This window comes from Blennius ocellaris (genome assembly GCF_963422515.1).
Source record: "Blennius ocellaris genome assembly, chromosome: 14".
Classification (NCBI taxonomy): Eukaryota; Metazoa; Chordata; class Actinopteri; order Blenniiformes; family Blenniidae; genus Blennius; species Blennius ocellaris.
The window spans coordinates 10021386-10027879 of NC_137663.1; positions in this window are offsets into that span (position 1 = coordinate 10021386).

Consider the following 6494-nt stretch of genomic DNA (forward strand, 5'->3'; position numbering starts at 1 on the left):
CCGGCAAAAGTATTCATATTGTATTTCCTAATTAGGCGACTTCTGAATGCACTGGGTTGTGCTGGGTTTTATTTTGGGGTAAAGAGGTATTTATATTTCTTTTTCTTTTTTTTGTAAAAACATTTGAACAGCACGTATCATTTTCCTTCCACTTCACAGTCATGCAGCACATTGTCCTGGTCTATCACATAAAATCCCAATAATTCACTTGCATTTGTGGTTATAATGTGACATTTAATTAGATTAGATTTGATTTGATTTAATTATTGAGTGCTTCACTGGACTCACCATATAAACCCACCCTATGCACCTCCACCCAGCCTTGGTATACTGTTATTGTAATTGGTGTAGCTCTTTACTGAAAACATAACTCAACTAAACTATAAGTTATCTCAATGCCACTGTAGAAACTACAAAGAGAGGCGTTTGTCAAATAATAAATATCATTTTCTAAACAGGGAGAATGGTCTACTTGTTAATTTTGTGACATTACCTTGAGCGTCACCTGGAGAATGGTCTTTTGTAATAAAGTCCGAGCTACTGAAAAGTTGTGTCGTGGAACTGCTACAATTAAAAGTGACCCAGAAGCGAGAGAGAGAGCACAGACCGGCAAAGGCAAAGTGGGAGAGGGAGGGGGATAGCAATTTACACCAGGAAGTAATTATATAAATCCTAAACCGGGCCTTCTAGTTTACAGTCCAGCCATAAACTCACTGTGATGTCTGGCTCGCAATAAACATTATTTATTTCTTTGTTTATTAATGCTTCCACTGCAAATCCTCCTCCGTGTTCCTGTGTTTTTTTGTTTTGTTTGTTTTTTAAGAAATGAACTAATCCGAGGCTCCAGTGACTGGGAGGCACAACACAGTTTGATGTTGAAATTCAGAGTTCACGTTTAACAGAGGAGAGTCCAAAAAAAGAGGGATGCTAATGTAATTGTTTTTTATGAACCAAACGTGAGTCACTGATGTGGGTTTGTTACATGTGGTCTGGATGTTTTGTGTCTGTGAAATGAAAAGCTGACGTCTCAATGTGGGTATTAAATGGATTTAAAGGCCTCCGGACAAAGAAAAGCTGGAATCAGATGAGCTCAAACATTGCAGAATACTGTTTCGTAATATGTTGAGATTAAGGGAAATTATTATTTTTTTAAGCAGGAGAGCGAAAGCTTGTCTTATCTCCACTGCTTCGGGTGCATTTGTAGACTACTGTGTTGTGCTTTACATACAATCACTTGAGTATGAAAATGCATCAATTTCAAGAGAATTTTCCTCCAAACACAAATTAAATGTAGACAAATGTGAACCCGGCTTTAAAAACATTGGTATTACACAGTTGTAAATCAGTGAAGTAATTACCGCCCCCTGTTATCAGTTTACTCAATAATATACACTGTAAAAAGTATTAATTGGAAATGGAGATCAAATTACACATGTATGTCTGAAGAATATGATTCTGCAGCCTCATGTGCCTCTTAACATAGTGCAAAACTGCGAGGCCTCTTGCCATAACATCGCGGTTGCCCCGTCACAACATCTACAAAACTGCTGTCAGGTGCCAATAAGCTCCTTGCTGCAAAACACAAGGGGAAGCTTCAAGTCTGCAGAGACCCAGCAGATTGTTTTCAACTGTCAAGGAGGCTGGATTCCTCAATGACATGTTGTATCCCATCCTAACTGTAACATCCTCCCCATAGGGTAAATAAAATCTCAACACCGGAGAGTGCGAGCATGCGTTTGTGCATGCATGTGTTTGTATGTACCTAATACTGACCAAAAATCCATTTACGTGCTCTCAATCAAGAGACTTTTCGCTCTTGTGGGAGTAAAAATTGAGGGAGAATTTATGTTTAGGGAAATGACTGTTTAGTTTAGAGTAAGTGTGCAGGAAATGAATGTGACTCCATGCAAAGCCACAGAACCTGAAAACACACTGAATGATTGTTTACACATAATAATATTCATTACATTTTTTATGTGAAAACATCTTTTAATGTTAGACGGAGGTGAAGATCAGGCATATGTTTGTTCCGATTGTTTACAGTATGATTGCAGGAAATTATTGTTGGTCAATGTAATGTCCACTAAGGAATTGAAGCATGTATGTGTGAGTGCATGAGAGAATGACCATCTACACCACATGCATGTGTTTGTAATCAGAAAGATATTCATGATCTGTCTTCTACAAAGATAAAAGTGTACAGTGACATACAGGCACAGCTCATGTGTTCTGAGGCAAGTAAGACAAAAAGAAATGTCCACGTGTATTAAGTGTACGTGTGTGTGTGTGTGTGTGTGTGTGTGTGTGTGTGTGTGTGTGTGTGTGTGTGTGTGTGTGTGTGTGTGTGTGTGTGTGTGTGTGATCCAGCGCACGTGTGCATGCACAGCAGATCGCCTCTGTGTTTATTTAGTTTGAGGTGACAGCAGGAAGGAAGGCAGGTTAACGAGCTGCCGGCTCCAGGCATCCAGGCACATGGTGATTACGCAACACCAGTCAACTCCTCTTTCACACACGCGCGCGCACACACACACACACACACACACCCGTGCAGATAATGCACTCACCTGGGCGAGGAAACAAATGCCCTCATGAGTCCACAGGCACATTCAATTGCTCTCAAGAACCCGAATGGGATCTCGACTCTGCTCAATACATATCAAACAAAACAAAACTGTTTCATGTTTATTCTGCCTGACATGGATGGCCACTCTGAAAGCTTCTGTTACAAAAGGCAGAATGTGAAGAATAGTGTTACTGAAGTTGGATTTGTGTAGCCTGTTGATGTGCTCTGGAAGACCCTGTTGTAGAGGTAAAAACTGTTGGTTTTTTTAGGTTTTTGTTGTCACAAGGTCGTGTTTAATCTGATTCAAGCCTCATTTACTCAGCATTTCAAGAGATAACACATAGTTATTGCCTTTTCGTTTCAGTTAAGTTTTGTGTCTACAGAGCAACATTCTAAAACTTATGTTATATGGAAACGTCAAACATTTTCAAGCAGCATTTTCAAAAAGTTGCATTTTCAGTGGCTCTGAGCAACTTTGTCAGGTAAATAAATTCCCAAAGCACAATAAAAGTTTAGCATTTTCACGTGAAAACGTTTGACCTGGATTGGTTGCATTCAGGCCATTTTATTTTCTCAATGCTACAGTCACTCTGTGTACATCCTGATGGCTCCAGCTACTTGACATCGTTCACACTGTAAATCCCAGCACAGACTAAACAAAGGAGTTATAAGTGTTTTTTCCCTCCTCTCCAGAGCTACCACTGAGGTCATTCCTATCCTGCTACCTTTACATGAAAAGGGGGGGGGGGTTTAATACAGTAAACTTCCATAGTGATATGGTTGTCTTACATGGCAAAGTCATTTGGAGTCAATGACAACGGTAATTTCTGAAAACAGCTTTGCGAGTACACCGTTTTCTAAACTCTCCCCGTCTCCATGTAAACAGGGAAAAGGTAGATTTTGTGAAACGTGCAGTACTGCACATTTACACTGCCGTCACTAGTTGTTATGAGACTTTGCAAGTAGATCAATGTTAACAATAGGATTTGGGAGTGTTTGTGCTGCACATAGGAAATTAACTCGTGTCATTTCAGTTGATAATGTCAAGCATTGTGAAAGAAATCCTGGGGTGTCTCGCACCGTTTGTCTCCTTAAATTTGCCCAAAATCAGAAGAAAGCCAGAATAAGTATTTCACGGAACAGAGCAAAAATGTTGAATGATATCCATTCATCAATTTATCCATCCTTTCCTCCAACAATTTTCTGTGTCACTTCATCAGATTGAGGGTCAAGGTAAATTGAACACGAAAGCTACGTTATTGTTTGTATGTTTCAAGCTCATCTCTGAGAGGTACAAATAGACTCAACATCTCCTGAGCGTCCTTCATGTTGTAGTCGAGTTCTTAGTATGAAATAGTTTCTCTGAGTAATTGCAAATATATCACAAAAAATATGAGAAGGCAGCAGCCTTTTTATGATGCTCATAAATCAATCTGAAGTTCGCTTCATAACATGCAGAATGTTTTTATGAGCATCGGACTGCTGAAAAAGGTTGACGTCACTCTGCTAATGGAGCTGGAGTTTGGTCATTTGTCTCACATATTGAGAGTGTCCACAAGTTTTCATACGGCAAGATCCAAATGAGCGTCATTGGTAATGTTAATGCACTTAATTATGCTATTTCAAGTCATGGGATAGAGTTGAAGTGCTTTTAATTGTTAGCACAACACTACAAATATGTACCAACAGGGACCGTCCACTTTGGCTCAGGCTCAGCGGAGCTCGCGGCAATGGGGACTTCGGTCTATTAATTCTGCCGACATGCCACGAACGCAGCATCAGTCAGTCAAAAATATCAGCCTGGGAGGCGAGTGATCCTCACATGTAGGCACAGGGGGCTGCACATGTGCGCGCCCTCACTAACATGTCTACCAGGTGCCGCGTCTGCGATTGTATTTCCAGTTGTGTTGATACACCCGACCTGTGATTTACAGACCCAGACGCACAACGCAGAGAGAAAGATGGGAAGAGCGCGACGGTGATCATGGAGAAGAAAGAAAGATGATGTCAAATTTATAAATATTCTATATTTTTGTGTGTCTGGACGTTGGGTGAGCGTATGTGTATGTCTCGGTCTGTGTGTGTGTGCACACATGGCAGTGATGGTCATTCAAGCAGAAAAGACCCCCCATGTCACCCATTAACACACTCTCGCCTTTGACCCCAAAGCCCTCTGAATGGCTCGCTAATGGAGGCCAGACTTTGGGAGTGTGTGCATGTTTGTGTGCATTTTTCACATGTGCTCAAACTCGGTTGTGTCCATCTGCATGAGTATGAGAGAGAGAGAGAGAGAGAGAGAGAGAGAGAGAGAGAGAGAGAGAGAGAGCGAGAGAGAGAGAGAGACTCTTGTACAAAGAAAAACCAACTCCAGAAAGTGGAGGAAGTTTACACAGCCGACTCTGCAAAGCTCCAGGAGTTGCTCTATTTATAAAGACAGCAAACCCTACCTACGTGTGTGTGCGCATACTTAAGAGTATGTTTTCATGAGCTGTTTGCATGTGCACATTCTAACAACTGCGAATGTCTACATCGGTGCACATGTGCGCGTTAAAATTAATAAATACACACAATTGAAGGCTTCCTGTTATTTAGCGGTGAGGCCAGAGGAAGTTATTTTGTGGTACACTGATAATTTTGGTCAGAACACTGGGCTATAAATACTGTCAACGCTACGTACTCCAGCCTGCCTTCCTCTCCTCTCCTCGCCTCATCCCTCCATCTCAGCCCCCAAAATGAAAAACTGGTGTGCTGCAGGAAAACAAGGGCAAAATAAGCATGCGGAGAGTTGTTTTTAGATTTTTTACAAGATCCTTTTTCCAAGTCAGCTCTGTTGTCAGGTTCATTTAAAAGGAGCGGGCTTTGTGTGGCAAGGCATGCCAGGAAAAGCCCCAGAAGATTATATGCAAAAACAAATTCAAAATACACTAAGAAATGAAGCTGTAAGCCTACAACAATGAGACCAATATAATAAATGCACACAGCACAATATAACATGCATGAATCTTCACAGTGAAGACTGATTTTTCACATTTGACTGATGATGTGGATAAATTGCATGAAAACATCAATACCAGCAGTTCATTGATTCTCCTAACAAGACTTGCTCATGTGGCCAAAACCTGATGCAGCTCATTCCTCTTTACCACCGACCTTCAACTCTGTCCAGTAATCGTTAAAAGCGCATAAGGGAACCACACGACTGTCCCCAGTTGCAAGTTCCTGAAATATAATGAATGCAAGCACTGTAATTTTATTTCAATTCAGTTCCATGTGCATCAACCCGCCGGTGTAAACACAGGTGTAAAATAGTTTGCCTACAAAAGCGATCACAAAAGTACAAAACAATAGAAGCTGCAAACTTGTGTCTGAAGTAGGAAGCAGCTAAATACAAATGACCGGTCTTAAATGGCCGTCACATTTCATCATATCTTTGAGTTTCACTGCTGGCTTTGCTTGCACACATGAGCAGGCCTGCTGAGAGAAGCACACATACACGCGGTGCGACGGGGCCTGCTACACATGTGCATGCTTACACTAATATGGCACTCGAAGATGCATGTGGTCACTGCATGAGGCATGCCAGGAAATTCTTTCAAGGGCATGTTAATATTCCAGATGCTTTTGGATATAAACAAGCCTCCAAATCAGAGAGCGGAAATTCGATTTAAACGCGGCTCTGTGTGGCGATACAAAGATGTTTATCTCCCCCTGCCTATCTCTGTGGCCGGATGGCTGAGTGGCCACTTAGTGTTTACCTATGATAAGGGTTTTTCTGTTTGACTACCAGTTAAGCTGCAGTCAAGAAAAGGACTGAAATAAGCACTGCGATTTCTGAGGGAAAGAAAAGAAAAAAAAAACACATTTTAACTTTTGAGGATTCAGCTGAGTCACGCTGGCACCCATGCACTCCAGGTTTGGAACAAACGCGACG